The sequence below is a fragment of the Cupressus sempervirens genome, chromosome 10 (genome assembly GCF_028749045.1).
Source record: "Cupressus sempervirens isolate cs-2001-9-10 chromosome 10, ASM2874904v1, whole genome shotgun sequence".
Lineage (NCBI taxonomy): Eukaryota > Viridiplantae > Streptophyta > Pinopsida > Cupressales > Cupressaceae > Cupressus > Cupressus sempervirens.
In genome coordinates this window covers 252,858,387-252,879,048 of record NC_143127.1, presented here as the reverse complement: position 1 = coordinate 252,879,048, position 20,662 = coordinate 252,858,387, and the positions used below count along the sequence as shown (strand labels likewise).

The following is a 20,662-nucleotide window of genomic DNA, read 5'->3' as shown; positions in this document are numbered from 1 at the left end:
GCACAATTATTTCTTCAAAATTTTAGCTCTATGGTTGAATTGCTTGCTATGTCATTCCTTCTCTAGGTTTCTACTGGAGTGATATGAGCTCTTTGTCATCCTGTTACATTGGCCATTATCCACCATTGTACCTTTTGATTGACTTATTTTGCCTATTATAAATAAGTGTCATTTCGAAGACATTGTTTCCCGTCAAATTATAGACCTTTTGTTAGTTAAAAGACTCACAATTCTAGTTTTACTCTACTTACAGGCTGTAAGTTAAAACCTCATTCTTGTATTTGATAATGCCTTCCACACAGGGTTCTCCAACTATAAACCCTCTGTCTACTCTGCAGATTCGGCAGATTCCTATCACAACTTTGACAAGGATTTAGTTGCAGATTTTTTCCTCTTTCAGCTTGCTTGAGTACATTAACCTCTACATTCTGGGTTTACATTTAATACAAGTTGTAACGAATATACAGTCATTTTTGAATGTCTTCGAAGAGTTTATGATCCATGTAAGATTTTACCTCTACTGTAGCTTTTTATGATAATACAAAGGTCTCTTTGCTTCTTTGACACATGGCAGTCACTTTTCTCAATTTTAACTACTTCTGAAGCAACAGGCTGTAAATAAGAAAAGAGATTTTCTTTTGAACGTCTCCATTTCTTCACAGGCTTTACCAGCTATATTCCTCATTCCAAAATTGTGAATTAATGTATATAGTGCTGAACAGTGATGTGATAGAGAAATAGTAATTGAGGAGTGTGCAATTTTAAAAAAGAATGCCTTTACATCAGCTACATGTTCACTTTCAGTTCTTGATTTTCCTTTTGAACTTAAACTGGGTGCTTTATAGGCCTGCAGATGGTTCAGAAACCATACTTTGACTACTATGAATTGTAGATCAGATAAGTCTCTTGTATTTGAGCTTTAAGGCATATATTAGCTGTCTAGTAGATATACATTCTTTTGTTAGATCTGTTAATCTTGAAGATGAAATTTTCACTGGAAATTCCTGAATGGCTATTGTGACATATAAGCCCCAAGTTTCCCTTTCTTCCTGTTACAAATTATTATTCACTGCTAGTGCAGGGAAATGTTGTAGAAGCTAACTTTCCTCTTTCAGAATTTCTGATATTTGTCATTTTGACACCCCTTTCTGTTTATGACAAATTTCATTTCAAATCTTCAGCAATATTGTTCCATTTTGCTTGTGGAACCTTTAAACTGAACCAGGTATTGAGAATCCGACCTTTTCTTGTCCATCCTTTCACAACACCTACTAAAAAGCTTCTCTGAAAGCTGGAAATGAAACAAGTATAAAGACTATTGCACTTGTTTTGTCTCTATAATGACAAAATAGTTAATGGTTTATTTTCTCCTGTTTTAAACACTTAACCAAGTTTGTTTGATATATCTTCATATCTTTCCAGTTGTTGATGTCTGCTTACAAACTGCTATTCAGCAGCTTCTTGCATGATTTCGGCATATAATTCATGAGATAAGACAAAGATACTCTGAAAAAAAAACACTATTTCCTGTTTAGATTTGAAAAGTTGCAGTCACCTCATTACTTTTCCCTTCTTATCAAGCGGACATTTCATAAGTTATTTAATTGTAGATCTTATTGCCTTCATTTTCCAAGTTGCTTGTTCATTACTAAAGAGACCTATGATACAGAAGGAAAAATGTAGTCTTTCCTTCATTCTAAATGCACATTTTTCTTGTCTGTAGTTTATCTTCTCCATGTTGTATTCTTGAGCACAAATGCAATTCCTGATGTATTTTTTTGCTGCATCTTTGATTATGTTTAACTGTAAGGTTTCAAATTAGTGATAATTGGTCCCTTAAACAGTTAGTTGGTTTACCCTATGACCTACATATCTGATATAATAAAAGGTTTCAACTTTCAAATCAAGAATTGATATGTCCCTTTGATATTATGTTTCTTTGTCTGCTAAGTGTTGATCAATGATAGGCTCCGCTCGAACCCTTGTGGGAGCCACATATTACGTCCACGTGACATTGATCTTTTACTGTACATGACACAAACTATTAGAAAATGTATCAGGGTCTTGTGATTATGAATGTAGATTCATATGCAAGGGTAGAATGGTGAGATTGTCAATCATTGCTTACATCTTTTAGTTCTAATGCTCATAGTTGCATTTGCAGGTTTGAAGCGGAAGCATGGAAAGAAGAACTGTGGGATCAAAGATGCAAGCTCCCAGCAACACGACCAGTCATTCTAGGCAATGGTTGGCACCCATGACCCATTTTTACTTTTCTGTTATTTACTTTCTGCATTTGCATTTACATACATAGATCAGATTTTTCTTTATTTTCATTGGTTCATTTCATCCCCTGTGTGAAATGTGATAAACATTTAATGAATAAAATTACATTGTAGTATTGATTTGCTCTTCTGTGATTTTTTAGTTTTTGTCATAAAATGTAATTTATAAGCATTGAGAAGTGTTTAACATAGCCAGATACATGATCATAAGCATTTTATTTAGTAGTCAGTCTAGCAATCATGGCTTTATATATTTTGAGCCAATAGGTGAAAAATGAGTAACACTAACAAACCAACTTTCATTGGCTACTTCCACATATGTGTTTAAGACTTGGATCAATCCCTCGACTTCAGACTCACAATGACCTATCAACATGGAAACCCTTTTTACTATGTGTTAAATAACCAAACACTCACCACTACCACACTTGATTCATAAGCAATATGACAACCCCATTACTGACATCATGACAGTCCCAAGCAACTTCCTTATTAAAGTCAAATCTCTTCAGTCATTGTGTCCCAACCAACCTAGCACAAAGACACCTTAAAAGACAATCACTGTACTATTCTCTATCTTGCAAGACAATTAACTCACAATATACTGCAACTTACCTTCGCCTAACCTTTGTCTTGGATTTCCAATCCTCAAGATATTTAACACATTGAGTACTTCCCCTTCTATCCTGTTCACAACCTTCACGGCAATCCCTTAAATCTTGTGGAAAAACCTTAAACATTCAAACTATAACTGTCAAACCCCAATATGACGACTATCAATAGTCACATCCCTGCAATCAAATGATGTGTCATATCTTGCATGAATATCTACACTTGTTAGGATACTTAGTATACATAGTCCTTATCATTAATATCCAAATGAGAAGTATTATTCAATATGTGATTCGAATCTCAATTGCTCACTGGTTACCCTAGCTGAGGGTTTAGCAGTTTGGATTCAAATCTCAATATCTCAACTGATTCTCAATCAAATGCATGGCTTCAAAGATCAAAACGTGGGGAATTCAAATTACTAACATGATCAATCAATGAGACTTTAAGAGATAAACAAGAAACTAATGAAGAACCCATTGTTATATCCTGTTAGCATTCATAAAAAAAAAAAATTGCATAACACCCATACTTTGTTGTTGTTAAAACTCCTTTACATCGACCCTCCCTCTTTGTCTTTGGCATCACACCTTTAAATAGACTCGTATAAGTTCCAAAAACTGATCACAAATATTGAACCGCCTTCTAAACTGACTATAACTACCTATAAACTCGACTATTATGACTGTAAATGTTAATAGGCTTATTAGCCCAAGTTTGGCAATCACATTAAGTATGGTAATTTGTCAAGTTAAACACCTACCAACCTATACCATGGAACACCCAAACTTCATCACATAATCATGGAACACCTACCGACCTATACATTAGCCCTTCTAGGCTTTATTGCAATGTAACTTGGGTGCACATACCCATGTCAAAACCTTGAAGCATTGAGTGAAGGTACGATGTACACCTAAGTATGACCTAGGTACATTGTACACCTAAGGTGCGGCGATGTGCGGTGCAGCCGGGACCTTGACTTAAAAGCCAAAAAACTACTATTTTTTATTGTTTTTTAACAAGGGAACCCTAGTTGTGTATGGCTCCCATGTGGTCTATTTCAAGGCTTAATAAGGCCAATACAACTCATTTTCATTTCATTGTTTTGGAGCAGCAAGGACCAAAGTGAGCAAAAGAGCACGGAGGAGTTTGTGAGAGCTTAGTGGGTGATTTTGCAAGGGATTGCAAGATCAACAGGAGCAAATGGAGCAAGTAGATTTGATTTGGCAAGTGTTCCATCAAGTTCAACGCAGGCTTCTTTTTATTTTACAACATTTTTTTGTTTTAGAAATCAATTTATTTTTAGTATTACTTTCAGCTTTGCATTTAAAAATTTGAATGTTTCATTCTTGAATCTTGTTGATAGTAGATAGTTGATAGTTCTATGATTTTTATATAAATTTTTTGTTATTAAAATAGGTTGAAACGTATTTAGCTTACTATTTTTTTTATTTCTAAAGTTTTAAGTAGGCTGAAACTAGTTTGTTATAATGTTTTTTAAATAATTATTAATTACTTGGGCTGAAATGTATCATGATTCATAATCATTTTTATTTTGTGAAATGCAGTTTCATAAACGGCATCTAGATCCAATCAAAGTGTAGAAGACATCTATATTAATGAGGGAACTCCATCTGATTATGAGCATGAGCCTGAGGGAAGTGATCATGGGGCTGATGTAGATGCCCAGTCTGAGGAAGAGCCTCCTTATGTTACACCAAGGGTGCCTTCTATTGATTGCGCTTAACAGATGTTGGCACAGTTTGCTACGGGTTTGGGTCCTTATGATCCAAAGTCCCCTCTAAAATAGTTTGTTATGAAAATAACATGCTCTACACCTACAAGTTGTTGCACATGAAAGTGGAAGTGCAATATATGTGGCATAGAATAGTTTGGCAGCATTACGAGAGTTAATGCACACATATTTGATAGTGGTTATGGTGTGACCTCATGCATATTCTTGGCAAATCTTAAAAATGTGAAGTGCAAAATTGAAGTGAACTATGGGGCATTTCTAATGATATTGAAGTCTCAATGCCTAGATCTTTGAATGCTATGCAACAAGCTCAGAGTATACAACACTTACAAGGGCAGAAGATATATCTACTCGTATCTTGCATCATAGAGCAAGGACTATGTCACCCACACCATCTTTTTCCTCAACTACACACAATTCAACAGGAGATAGCAGCAAGGAGAAAAGAAAAGCAACTACAAGTCGTAGTGGTAGTAACCCATTACTCATTTGTTTAACATGCACACAAGGGAGCGGTTAGATGAGTTGATGATGTCTTCTTTTCCAATGGCATCCCTACGCATGTGGCTCGATCTCCCTATTTTGTGAGGATGATGTCCATGCTAGTGAAAGAGGGAGATCTATCATATGTGCCACTAAATGACCACAAGTTGAGGACCACATTGTTGGATAGGGCCTATGACAAGGTTGGGAACTTGATACCACAAGTTGAGGACCACAGTGTTGGATAGGACCTATAACAAGGTTGGGATCTTGATGGAGTAGATGAAGGCATGTTGGATGGTTTCAGGCTGCAATATTATCATGGATAGGTGGAGGGACATTAGTCATCATCCACTCGTCAACATTATAATCACATGCAGCGAGGGCCCATACTTTTTGAGACCAAATAGTTGTTCAAGGCATCGTAAAGATGCTTACTTTCAGTTTCATGTGCTTAGGGAAGCCATTTAGGAGGTTAGGCCACAAAATGTGGACCAAGTTGTAACAGATGTAGTGCATGTGTGCAAAGCTGTAGGGAGGATTGTTGAGGCAACCTATAGGCATATTTGGTGGACTCCATGTTGTGTGTATGCCATGAACAATGCAATCAAAGACATGGGGAAAATTGAGTGGACTAGACAGGTGATTCATGAGGGGAGAGAGGTACAGATGTTTATCTACAATCATAATACATCACATGCACTTTTCAGGAGCTTCACAAAGAAGCAATTCCTAAAACCAATTGAGACCAAATATGCCTCGTATTATATTCTCTTGGAGAGAATGATTGAGTTGCAAGAGCCATTGCAACTGATGGTCGTGACACAAGAATGGAATCGATGGCCTAAGTCAAAAACAGAGCAGGGGAAGAGGGTAAAGGAGACAATGAAGAGTGATCAATTTTAGAGTGATGCAAAATACATAGTCTCCATCATTACTTGGTGTTTCAGGTGATTAGATATGGGGATGCAAATTCACCTAGCCTTGGAGATGTTTATGATTGCATTGATTTCATGCTTGGCTAGATGAGGGTGACGGAACTATGGCACAAAAGAAACGCATTTTGTAGTGGTAATGTCATGGGTCACAGAAGTCGAAGATCACCTTACTAGCCATCTGACTACTTTATTAGGTCTGTAATTCCACCATTTTATAATCTTAACTTTAAGATTTTTACTTTACTAATTTATGATTCATTAAATCAATGATTTATCAATTATCATTTGTCACAAATTGTATGAATGTTTGTTTGTAAGATGTAACATTCAACATTGTTATCTCAAGTTTTTAGTTCAATTGTTGCAGAGAGGAACTAGTCCACCTATAGCTCCATTCACTTTGTTAAGAGGAACAGACTTACCTCTAAGAGAGTGGAGAAGTTTTTTATTGTACATGGTTTGTTGCGGCTCAAAGATCGCAAGAGACGCAAGTACAAGGAGAGCCCAACAACACAATGAGATGTGGATCCTAAGGATCCAACTCAGATTGATGAGGATCACGATCCAACAGAAGCCAATGTGGGGCTAGTTGGTGTTCCTTTAAAGGATCAAGATCTTACCCACGAGAAGTCTAGTAGTTCTAGTGATGAGGACTTCAGTGTAGGAGGTGATTAAAGAGCACTTGGGATGATTGTATTCCCATTATTGACATTTTGCCATCTTGTTGATTGTACTCACTTTGATATGACTATGATACCTTATTTCATTTCATTGTTATATCTTACTCGGCTCATTGTCATCATGAGCATCTTTATGATATATGATATTCATATTTGAACAATGAATTCTGAATCTTTCATCTTTGTCATTTGATAAATTGATAATTAATGGTTGATCTACATGGTACTATGTGTTGTTTGTATTTTTCATTTATCAATATCATATTATGTTTAAAAGTTTTATTATTTTACTAAGTTCGATGGTCATTGGTAATGGTTAAGAAGTTTCAAGTTTCAAGTTTGAACTTATGGTTCGTGAATTGCATTTCAATTTTCTATATACAACTATATTGGGTATGCTATATCGAATTACCATTCGATGCTTAGCATTTTCAGTCATGTGTGTCTGTGTGTGTACTGTGCAACCATCCCCACTCACCTCCATAACCCCATCATACCCAAATTGTGGTCCTTTTTTTTCCCGCACCCAAAACTCATCCTAACATCCCACACACCACCACACCATTGTAACACTGCTTTATTCCTACGACACACTATTGAGTCCCTTTACTATAAGGGTCGCATGACCGTAATGGTCAGATTACATGGATAACTCCATTTAATCCCCTTAAATACTAAAAATCACCTATCCCTTACATAGTGAACCTTTATAGGTCTTTTACCTTATATGGGTAACTTTCAACATTTTGCCTTCCCTCTTTCATTTTAAATCGGTTTGGTGAGAAACCATTACAAATCAATGGAGATATTCTAATTTCTTCATGACTTTGATTACAACCCTCCATAACTAGGATTTGAACACAAAAAAGCTACGAGATCCATTTGCCACCCTTAGAAAAATATTTCTCTACAAAAATGTTAATCTTAGAATCTTCTTACATTGACAATTAGTTTCAAAAAAAATTGTACTGATGGATGCAAATAAGATGATCCATTAGGCCAAGCATCTTTATGTAACAAGCCTAGGAGTAATTCTTAAACGTGCAAATAGAAATGTTGGGCTAAACATTGATGATGTGGCTGCCCAAAACGTTAAAAATCCATTTTTTGGAGTTAATTGCAAGAGACTATTGAGCCATATGCCATGTTTGTTTATGAATTTTTTGGGTAGATTTCCACTCAAATCTTAGTACTGCTCACAATTTACCCTTTTGTTACAAAGGACCCTATACTAATTGTTACTAAAATTTTGCACATGTGTAAAATTTAAGTAGTGAAGACAAAAGTGCATAAATGCTATTCATTATGTGTCAATAGAATAGATAATGCCCTTGTATTATTCATTATAACAATACAATCGATATTTACAATCATTGAACAATGAAATGATTTGAGTGCCGAAAGTATTTCTCTCACACAAATGACTATGAGAGTAGCCCCCTAGACTGCTGCTACGAGTTCCTACTTTTTGAAAATGAATAACATGCTAGAAATAAAAGAAAAAGGAAAGGTTCATGGGAACCAGTCATTGCCTGTAATCACTGGTCAAGTTGTCTCTTCTCCTTCCTGCTTGATTGTTGTTCTGCATAACAACAATTACAAAGTTAAATATGTTTCAGAGCACAGAGTTCTGAGGCTGAATGCCCTCGGAAAAGAGTTCTTCCTCAATAAAATTGCATTCAACAGACAAGGAATCAAATATTGTTCATTTCTGGAATTAAACATTAGCAAAAATGCAGAAATACCTAGCAAAGCAAGGAAAATGCTTACCATATTCCCAAAAATCTGTGTATTTGAAGCCTGAAAATGCAGAGTGTTCTTATTTGTTTCAGCATATCATGTAAATCTCAAAGTAGCAGCAGAAATGTGCAAGCAAATCATAGAGATGGGTCTGTTATTCGAACCCAAAAAGTCCACCATGGTACCTTTTAAGGTTCATAATCTCCATGCCCAAACCATTAAAAATGGTGCCATAAATATAAAAGAGAAAGAGCATAAAATGTGCTATGAAAATACAGAGAAAACATGCCCAAATTTTCTCATTTTTTGGAGCCACAAATGTCTGTTATATCAACAAAAACATGCACAAGTATCCAGAAAATGCAAAGATTAGATACCTGCTGTTTGAAATCGAAAAAGTCTATGAAATTGCTTCACAAAACATCAAACAAAACCCTTGCATGACCTCTTATGGCAGCCAACAAAGTTAGAAGGCTTCAAATCTCACAGAAAGAAGAGAAATCTTCCATTCTATCTTACCCAAAATGCCTAGATTCGAGTAGTAAGCCTGCCATTTATCTCATGAAAACATGCCCAGCAAAAAAAAAAAAAAAAAAAAAAAAAAAAAGAACTCCAGCAAGTTCCATCCTTTCAGCTCCATACTCTCCTTCCATGGCAGCCAAGCATTTTCCAAAGGTTTCAGCAATAAACCCGCAGAAGAAGAGGCATATATTTCCAACAGCAAGCTTCATTCTTCAAGTCTCCAAACCCTCATTTTCTCCCAGCCGGCCAAAGCTCTTGCAAGAGGAAAGATGAAATGAAAAGAATGAAATGCTTTTAGGGTTGGTTCCCTAATGTTCACATGAATGGAGGGAGAAGGCATGTTTTTGCTTTATGTTTTATTTTGCTATGAAAGGCATTTATTTATATGCCTTTACTTTATTCCCTCCCCTCTAAGGGCTCGTTTGGTGAGCGGAATAGGAATACGTATTCCAAAAATTGTGAATTCCTTGTTTGGATGCACTAAAACGGGATTGGAATACGAAGCAAAAATGGAATACGTATTCCATTTTTGGCCCAAAAATGCGGTTTTGCAATTCCACCAAAATAGGTGGTATTGGAATACGTATTCCTATTCCATTTTTTTTATTTTAGAAAACATAAATTTTCGGGTCCGCGAATTCCCATCAAATATTCGCTGAACCAAATGGAAAACAGGAATATGTTCTATTCCAGAATACGTATTCCAAAATACGTATTCCTATTCCGCTCACCAAACGGGCCCTAAGCTCACATATGGGTTTCCATTTTATTTTAAATGCAAACTCAAAGTGTTTAAAATGGTGTTTTGCCCACTTTTAAGATGTAAGTCAATATTATTGAAGTAATGATTTTGTAAATCAATTTTTAATATTTGATTTTAAAACTTTGTAATATTTATTGATCTTTAACATTATAAAAATATATTAGTTAATTATTATATATTTAAATATTTTTGATAAAATTATAATTATTAATAATAAATATATATTATATTGACATTATTAATTGATTTAATAATCAATTAATGATATCATTATAATTAGTATTTATTAGTAATAATTATAAATTTGTCATTTTAAATATTAAATATATTATAAATTATTTTTATATATTTATATATTGAAGGTTTAATAAATATTTTGGCTAAGTGGACAAGAAGATGGGACAAAATGCAGAAGGTGGATTGGCATTCATATTATGTAGATATTTTCAAAGTGGGTGGCCATTATGACAGAGATAAGAGGGCATACTTGTTGGAGCATTGATTTTGAGGATTTTTTGAGATCTTTTGAGGGTTAAGACCGCATTATGAGAAGCAGTTATTATAATATTATTAGGCCATGACTTTTGGGCCATTTGTACACCTTTTGAAGTCTTTTTGTGGGCTCAAAAAGGGCCTTTTTGACTGAGCTCGCCCAAGGAGTGGGTGCTTAGCATTTATGATGCAAGTTGGCTGTAAAAGATATAAGTATTGAGCTTTGGGCTCATTTGTGGAGGTTCTAAATTCTGGTTTATGAAGTAAAATTTTGTGACATATTCTTGTCCCTAGTATACTTTACAGAATTTTGTAACTGAGTTTTGGAAACTTACTACACAGTGGCTGAACATTTTTGGAGTATGTCTTTTGCAGTTTTAATCTTCTTTTCTTTCTATATTTTGTGTTCAATGCATGATTGATAAAAAATAATCTGTGAATTTGTCATTCCTCATTGTTTTTATGTCTCAGCTAGTACCTTTCTACAAAAGTGTATGTTGTTTGTAGGTTATAGTCTGTGTCCACAATATTGTTAAGTAAGAAGTCTTTTTCTTAACTATCATTTTCAGGACCTAATTGTAAAATACTTGTGCAAGCCTATATAGAAGAGAAGTTTTCATCTACAAAATACAACTTTGCAAGATTGAGACGAGTTACCTGTTATGTTATCATGTTTGGTGTATCACCTTCCCAGTTTTTAAGTCCTTTTCATTTTCCTTCTCTCCCTTTTCCTCATAAGTTTTATTTTTCTATCTAAAAGAGCAAATAGGTGATTACCCAATAGGAACCGGCCTAGAACTCAGAGATTCACTCCTATTTCTGGTATGCCCACTACCCAGGAGTGTTTCCACATTTCTCGGAGTGACTAAGTTCTAGGATTCAATAAGGGTGTAACTTTTAGAGATAACAATTTTGGCACGCCCGGTGGGACTCTACTTTTGACTACAATCTTTCAGGACTAGTCTTTACAAACAGTTTTAATGATTTTATTGCTGATTCTAATATGCTGTCAGTAAAAACAGACCTGTTTAGAGGTTATTTTTCTACATATCTGGCGACTCAATCTCATGGTTATGAAGAGTAGTGTTGTATGAGACGCATTGAGACTAGAAGCTCAAAATATTTTGAGTATTTAGAGCTTTCTTCACCAAAAAGAAGAGGGAGAAAACTTCAAAGAACTCCTCCTTTAGAGAGAAATTAGTCTACACCACTTGGTACAAGAGATAAATCGTTCTTGTCTTACGGAAAGAGAAGGAAGCGTTCAAACAAAGAGGTTAGAAGGCATTCAGCCTCACCATCTTTCAGGACAGGGTCTCTGTCTTTATTTTCTATATCATCTACAGCAACACAAAATATTACACATTCAGCAAGTGTTGTTGGAACAGTTTCATATCAGTAACTACTTGTACCACCAGCAATAATGGCAAGGCAATTTGCCTTTGTGCCTTTTAATCAAGGAAGCCCCTTAAATCTTGCTCAACATGACAATATTCCCCTTGCAGCACTAAAATGTTTACCAAAATATACAGGGGAAGGGAAAACCACAGCATTAGAGCACATTAGAGATGTGGCAATCCTGTGTTACGCCAATCATATCACACAAGATAATGTAGCAGTAAGATTGCTAGCAGGCTTTTTGAGAGGGAAAGCACTTCAATGGTTCAAAGGACTAAACGTGGGTTCTATCACCATATGGGATGACTTAGGCGATGTTTTGAGTAAATATTTTGAAGATAAGTCAGACTATTTGTCCTTGGTGGAGCAGTTAACTACTATCAAAAGTGCCCCTCAAGAACAAATTACTGATTTCAATATGCAGTTTCAAAGGACTTGGAATAGAATTTCGATTCAAGTCAAACCTTCAGCTGAACATGCCTTTTTATACTATTTAAAGAGCCTAAACAGCAACATATCAGCTTTAATCCAGTCTATGGGAGGAATCTCACTACCACAATTATATAACTTAGCTGTGAGGGCAGAAAATTGCCTAATTCAAGCTGGAAAAATAGCACCAAGGCCTCCAATGCCTATATTTTCTGATATTCAGCCAAATATGCCATTGATCATCCCCCCTTTTGCAACATTACCTGCTGTTCCAACATTACAAATTGGTGCGACAAGTGGTTCAACTGCTACAGGGCCATCCCAAGAGTTACAAGAGATTAAAAGTAGTAAGCAAAAGATGGAAAACATTTTGCAGACTATAGGGAATGAGTTTGTGAACATCAAGAAGCAACAATACCAAGGACGACCACCTTACCAACAACAGAATCAAGGGGGAAATTCATATTACCAACAGCAGATAGGAGGACAACAACAACAGAGTCAAGGTGTGAGGCCACCTTATTAGTATAACTATCAAGGGAACAGACAAAATGAGAACCCAAGGCCGTTTCAAACATATGCACCAGCACATTTGAATGCTATCAAGGACATAGTACCAGCCCAGAATAATTTAGTTGTTGAATATGAATGGTGCTATCCATGCAATCAACCGCATAACCAAGCAACATGCTCTAATGGGGTCATCAATCAAGCATTCATGGTCCAAAATGTTGCAAGTACACAACCAGAAGTAGTTGGGGATGCAACGGAACAACAATATGATTCAACTCTAACTGATACTGCTTTTGTTAATTGGCAAAGAGAGAAATTTTGCAGGCTAAATGGTGATACACCAATTGCAACTTATACCAAAGCAAAGAAAAGAGCTTTGGAAGGAAAGCAAGCTGCAAATAAAAGTAATGAACCTACAATCAATGAGGCACCATTCAACCAAGCACATGTGTCACAAAGCAATCCTATCGTCCCAACTAAGGAACAGCCCCAGCCACAATAAAATCAGGCTGATGTCAAGCTGTATCCCAGGATCCTTCCACCTATGCCTTACAACATAGTGGACAACATGAAAAAGGTTAATCTCACAATGTCTATGTCGAATTCATTGGCCATCCCAGGGCAAACCGATTTGTTAAAGAAGGCTCTGTCTGAAGAGAAGAATTCTACGCAAGTGGCTGATGAGAACCCCAAGGTGGTTTTGACAAATGTTGTTCCAGAGGTTGCTTCTCAGGACAGCAATAAAATTCAAGGTAAGAATGTGAAACCAACTCCATTTTACCTATCATTGATCATTGGAGATAAGTTAGTGCATAATTGTATGGTAGATAGTGGGGTTACCAGTTTTGTAATACCAAAGAAGATAGCTAATCAGCTGGGCTTAGTTTCTCAGCCTTTAGAAAAGGGGGCAGTACAACTAGATGGTTCCACCGTTAACACTTTAGGAGTTGTTAAGGATGCCAATTTGACACTCCATGCATGCCCCAACTTCTATATCCCTCAAGATATCTTTGTAATTGATCTTCCTTCGTATTTTGCCCTTTGTTTATAAAGAGAATTTACGGCTAAAATAGGAGGATACCTTTCCTCAGATTGGTCTCACATGTTGTTTAGAACCCGTTATGGGACCAAAGTGACCATCAAATTAGAGGGACTTGCAAAGAACCACATTGATCTATATATACCCAACGCGGTCAATGCAAATTGTGTTGCATTTGATCAAAATGAAAACCTTGCTATCTTAGAAGCAAGCACCCAAGTAGAAAACATTCATGATATTCTCCTTGATAAGTGGGCAACTGAAAATACCTTGAGAAATCAAAACAACACTATTTTAGATGCTGGTTTAGGAAATTATATATTCCAAGAGGCCGGTTCAGTTATACCAAACCTCATTAAATGTTCAAATGAGTTTAATGATGAGTAGGATAAGGTTTGGGAGTTGTACTTTGATGGCTCTAGAAGCAAGAATGGTTCAGGAGGAGGAGCAATGTTAGTATCTCCTCAAGGAGATAAATACTATTCAGCTTTTTGATTCAGTTTTGCATGTACAAATAATACAGTTGAATATGACGGTTTGATTCAAGGGCTAGAATGGGCTAGAATGAGGGGTGTTAAATGCTTGAAAGTATTTGGAGACAATGAATTAATTGTCAATCACGTTAGAGGGTTGCATGTGACAAAAATGGACACATTGAAGAACTACAAGCACAGAGTTTGGGACAAAATTGAAAATTTTGATGCTTTTAACGTTATTGTTGTCCCTAGAAAATTAAACCAGCATGCTGATAGGTTGGCTGCTGTAGGAGGACAATTTGATATAGCTGAAAATATTAATAAGGAACATGTACAACAGCATATCAAAATTGTAGTTAGGCCTTCTATACCTGATAATGATGTTATCTGGCAAGCGTTTGACAGTAATGAGCAGATTCTGAATTTCTTGATTGAAGAAGATGTGTTTTCAGCATCCAATTAGCATAAGCTAGAGCAGCAATATCATGATCAGATTATACAACTAAAGTTCAATAAACTGCTAAGGGATTGGTTACCCTTGAATCTATCTTTAATGCCGATGATCAGGCCAAAAAGAATAAAACTAGCTTGCTGGTCCAACAAGATCATTATGAAGAACTTGAAATTGCCAAAGGAAAAAACTTGAAGTTCGGAAAGGTAATTTCTGCGGAAGAAAAATAGTTCTTTTTCAAGAATTTAATGATAGTTTTGCATGGGAGTATGCAGATCTTAAGGGTTTTGATCCATAGCTTGCCCAACACACTATTGATTTAGAGCCAAACTCCAAGTCTATAAGGTAGAAAAAAAGACCAGTGAACCCAAAACATGAACTTTTAATGCAGAAGGAACTATTTAAGCTTATTGAGAGTGGTATAATCTTGCCTATAAAACATACTAGTTGTGTATCAAAGCTTGTTCCCGTTAGGAAAAAGAATGGGGAACTAAGGTTGTGTGTTGATTTCAAAGACCTCAACAGAGCATCATTGAAGGACCGTCACCCTGTACCATCCATGGAGCAAATACTCCAATGTGTTTTTGGTTCAGAACGTTTGGATATAACTAAATTTTGGTTAAATAGGAAGATCAGTTTAAGATTGCATTTACCACAAAGTGGGGTACAATGGCATACAGAAGGATGCCTTTTGGTTTGTCCAATGCGGGAGCAACATTCCACAAAGCCATGGACATGGCTTTTCATAATATGATGTACAAATTCATGTTGGTTTATCTTGATGATATCACAGTTTATTCAAAAAATGTTGCAGATCATATTGGTCATCTTACACAAATTTTTCAAAGATGTGGAGAGTTTGGTATATCCCTTCATCCTAAGAAATGTGTATTTGTTGTGCGTGAAGGTAAGTTATTGGGCTATGTGGTATCTAAGCAAAGTATAACAGCAGACCTGGAACAAGTTGCAGCTATCTTAGAGCTTCCCTTACCTCATCATAAGAAAGGACTGCAAAGTTTCATAGGAAGAATAAATTTTGTTAGATGCTTCCTACCTAATATAGCTAACCTTTTAAAGCCATTAACATCGATGTTGAAGAAAAATGCAGCTTTCAGCTGGACTAAGGAAGGAAAGAGTAGTTTCCAAGAGATCAAAGAGGCCTTAGCATTAGCCACAACATTGCTAAATCCTAACTTTAAGAAGGATTTCATTTTATATGCTTATGGCAACTATGATGTCATTTCTACAATTTTAGTTCAGCAGAATGATGAAGGCTTTGAATAGCCTATTGCCTTCTTTGGTAAAGGCCTTGAAGATCATGAGCAAAGATACAGCTTCATTGAGAAGCATGTATCGGCTATTGTAAAGAGCTTGAAGAAGTTCAGGCACATGTTGTCTCATAACAAGGTACATATTATGGTAGCCCATTCTAGCGTCAAAGAGTTCTTACTAAGTAAAGATTTGAAAGAAAAGAGGGCTGGGTGGATTACTAACGTGATGGAGTATGACATGGATATCCAAATTACTAAGCTGGTTAGAGGCAAGGGTCTTTGTGAGAAGATTGCTGATGTAACTATTAAGGAAGACAAGGAGATAGCAAAAACAGCTCTAGTTGTCCATGGAGCAGCTACAAATGATCAACCAGCAAGCTGGTTAAAAGAAATCACTCACTAACTGGAGAGTGTCCCCCTGATCTTGACAAGTCCAAGAGAAGGTATTTCAGATTACAGTCTGATCCTTATGTATTAATTGATGATATTTTGTTCAAAAAAGATCACAATGGTATGCTGTTAAGATGTGTAGATAATGATCAATTTGACAAAATCTTGTTTGAGTTCCATGACGGACCTTCAGGAGGTCACTATTCACCAACAGCATTTAAAGTTATCAGGGCTAGCTATTACTGACCAAGTTTGTTCAAGGATGCCCATGCTTGGGTAAGAAAATGTGTTAAATGTGCCATGTTCACCGGAAAAGAAAAGCTACCAGCCTTACCATTACAGCCCATTTTGGTACAACCACCCTTTATGAAGTGGGGAATAGATTTTATTGGAGCAATTAATCCACCCTCAAGTGCGGGGCACAAGTGGGTCCTAGCTACAAAAAATTATTTTACCCGTTGAACGGAAGCAATAGCCTTAAAGAAGGCTAATGAATCATCTGTCCTTGGTTTTTATGAAGATATTGTTTGCAGATTTGGGGAACCTGATTCCATTATATCAAATAATGCCCTTGCATTTATAGGGTTGAAAGTAAGTAATTGGGCAGTAAAAAATGGTATTTACCTTAACACTTCTTCCAATTACTATCCTCAAGGAAATGGATTAGCAGAATCCACCAATACAAATTTGATAAGGATCATTAAAAGAGTCTTGCAGGACAATAAGCGAGACTGGCACTCAAAACTGAAAACTGCATTATGGATTGATAGGATTACCCCTAAAAGGATGATTGGGAATTCCCCTTACATGCTAGTATATAGGAGAGAAGCATGACTACCAATATCTACCAAACTACCAGCATTAGATCTTGCTAGCCAGTTGGTCCTATTTGAACCAAGTGATCCTATGACAGTAAGATATGCCCAACTTTTGGAGTTGGAAGAAATCAAAAACAAAGCAATACAAACTATGGAGTACCAACAATTGCAAACTAAGAAAGTCTTTGATAAGAAGACAAAGTCAAGATTTTTCAAGGTTAGAGATATAGTACTCAAGTGGGACGAGCTCAAGAGTAGGCCAAGTAAATATTCCAAATTTGATGCCTTCTGGAGTGGTCCATTCATCATCATAGAGTGCAAAGAACACAATGCGTTTCAGCTTTCAACAATGAATGGAGATGTTCTACCAATCTCGGTAAATGGGATACACCTCAAACCTTGCTTTGAGGTATTATCTATCGGTCTCATCTTGTATATAATAGTTTAGCTACTTGGTTTTCCCTAAGAGTTGTTTCAGCACAAGCATGCTTTAGTTTTCAGTGTTTCCTATTTTCAATAAAGAATTTACAAGTTTCTGAAGAGCTAGGTAAAGAAAAATAATATTGCATGCATGCAGATAGAATAACCACTTACCCATGCCTACATAAATGCACATGCAATAGTATCCTCAAATATGATAGTCATTATGTAGTCCATGTACAAGTCCAAATGCACACATCTAAACATGAATACCTAGCTATAACACCTACATGCACCCAGCACCACTCTAGCTTGCCTATCTATGTCGTGTTTTGTGATCCAACTATGTGAGAATACACAATTATTCCTTTCAGCTCAGTGTCATGAACATAACTCGAAATGATGAAGAATTTCTTCCTCACCACTGCAAGCAATACAAATAACACTGAGCTAAAGACAACAATCACTTATTCTCACATACCCAAATTCACTCGATAGCCTAGTGGACTGATTAGTAAGCCTACTGGTTTTGATGTCTAGCAGGCAGACATATAGCAGATGTCGCCAAAAATGTTACTAAAATTTTGCACATGTAAAATTTAAGTAGTGAAGACAAAAGTGCATAAATGCTATTCATTATGTGCCAATAGAATAGATAATGTCCTTGTAATATTCATCATAACAATACAATCAATATTTACAATCATTCAACAATGAAATGATTTAAGTGCCGAAAGTATTTCTCTCACACAAATGACTATGAGAGTAGGCCCTAGACTGCTGGTACGAGTTCCTACTTTCTGAAAATGAATAACATGCTAGAATTAAAAGAGAAAAGAAAGGTTCATGTGCACCAGTCATTGCCTGTAATGACTAGTCAAGTTGTGTCTTCTCGTTCTTGCTTGATTGTTGTTCTGCATCACATTCCCTCCAAGCTTCCAAATCCTGCATAATCAAAGAGAAAATGTTAGATCCAATGGATCTAAGCAATGTTACTATCTCATCTTTCCATCACTTTCATATTTCTAAAATGCTACACATTTTCATGGAAAAAAAATGCATACCAACAGTAAAGGAAGCAAGCATACATATCAAAACTTTTATTGCTAACATGTTTGTTCACTGTGCAACGTCCTGTTTCTAATAGATACACGGATATAATAGTAGGTTCCCACAAGGGTTTTTGAGCCCAGCATACTCTTTAGAAACAGGACAAGCATGAATCTAATCAATTTTAGGCCTCAACATATATACAACAGAGAAGAAAGCATTCAAAAGTAAAAGAAAGTGATGTTATAGAAACACAGCTACAGGATCATGAGGATACATGAAAGATATGACAGATCAAACCACATTATTTTACGAATACACTAAGGGAGTCAAGGAAAGATATGTGGTAATCTCAAAGAAAGAAAATAAAACACTGCCATAGACATATTGAAGGAGCAACTAACATTGTGTGCTACATTTATGCTAAGACAAACTGTTGAGAGATAGGACAGACATATACATATCTAAAAGGGTGCTAATAGTTTCAATGCAATATGATTCAGTACAGTTTCAGATTTCAATAAGCGGGTTTTAAGTAATCAAAGGGCCAAGATATATGAACGTTGGGCATGGACGGATACATGCCAGTCAACTTACATTTTTAGCTAGATAGTATCTAGTCTGATTTAAGAGCTTCTCACAAGTTTTGATGCTAATAATTTTAAAAGGAGTTGGATTTACGCATAACAGTAGTTACAAATTCATACATGTTTCAGAGCACAGAGTTGTGAGGCTAAATGCCCTGGGCAAAGAGTTCTTCCTCAATAAAATTACATTCAACAGACAAGGAATCAAATATTGTTCATTTCTGGAATTAAACATTAGCAAAAATGCAAATTTACATAGCAAAGCGAGGAAAATGCTGACCATATTCTCAAAAATCTGTGTATTTCAAGCTTGAAAATGCAGAGTGTTCTTATTTGTTTCAGCATATCAAGTAAATTTCAAAGTAGCAACAGAAATGTGCAAACAAATCATAGAGTTGGGTATGTTATTTCGAACCCAGAAGGTCCACCGTGGTACCTTTTAAGGTTCATAATCTCCATGCCCAAACCATTCAAAATGGTGCGATAAATATAAAAGAGAAATAGAAGAAAATCTGCTATGAAAATACAGAGAAAACATGCCCAGATTTCCTCATTTTTTGGAGCTACAAATGTCTGCTATATCAGCAAAAACATGCACAACAAGTATCCAGAAAATGCAAAGATTAGATACCTGCTATTTGAAACCTAGAAAATCTATGAAATGGCCTCACAAAACATCAAACAAAACCCTTGCATGACCTCTTATGGCAGCCAAAAAAGTTAGAAGGTTTCAAATCTCATAGAAAGAAGAGAAATCCGCCATTTTGTCTTACCCAAAATGCCCAGATTCGAGCAATAAGTCTGCCATTTATCTTATGAAAACATGCCCAGAAAGGGAAAAAAAAAACTCCAGCAAGTTCCATCCTTTGAGCTCCGAACTCTCCTTCCATGGCGGCCAAGCATTTTCCAAAGGTTTCAATAGTAAAAACACAGAAGAAGAGGCATAGATTTCCAACAACAAGCTTCATTCTTCAAGTCTCCAAACCCTCATTTTCTCCTAGCGGGCCAAAGCTCTTGCAAGAGCAAAGATGAAATGAAAAGAATGAAATGCTTTTAGGGTTGGATCCCTAATGTTCATGTGAATGGAGGGAGAAGGCATGTTTTTGCCTTATGTTTTATTTTGCTATTTAAAGCATTTATTTATTTGCCTTTACTTTATTCCCTCCCCTGTAAGCTCACGTATGGGTTTCCATTTTATTTTAAATGCAAACTAAATGTATTTAAAATGGTGTTTTGCCCACTTTTGAGATGTAAGTCAATATTATTGAAGTAATGATTTTGTAAATCACTTTTTAATATTTGATTTTAAAACTTAGTAATATTTATCGATCTTTAACATTATAAAAATATATTAGTTAATTATAATATATTTAAATATTTTTGATAAAATTATAATTATTAATAATAAATATATATTATATTGACATTATTAATTGATTTAATAATCAGTTAATGATATCATTATAATTAGTATTTATTAGTAATAATTATAAATTTTTCATTTTAAATATTAAATATATTATAAATAATTTTTATATTTTTATATATT

General features: G+C 35.7%; 1 long non-coding RNA gene across 1 annotated transcript; it reads right to left on the bottom strand.

Annotated features, from left to right (window-relative positions):
* Nucleotides 1-8,017: 8,017 nt before the first annotated feature.
* LOC149533580 (uncharacterized) lies at nucleotides 8,018-20,231 on the bottom strand. Its single transcript, XR_016357065.1, has 3 exons — nucleotides 19,887-20,231; nucleotides 18,331-18,421; nucleotides 8,018-8,339 (listed from the first exon to the last, which is right to left on the bottom strand). It is a non-coding gene; the product is annotated as an uncharacterized LOC149533580 (long non-coding RNA).
* Between the last annotated feature and the right edge of the window lie 431 nt (nucleotides 20,232-20,662).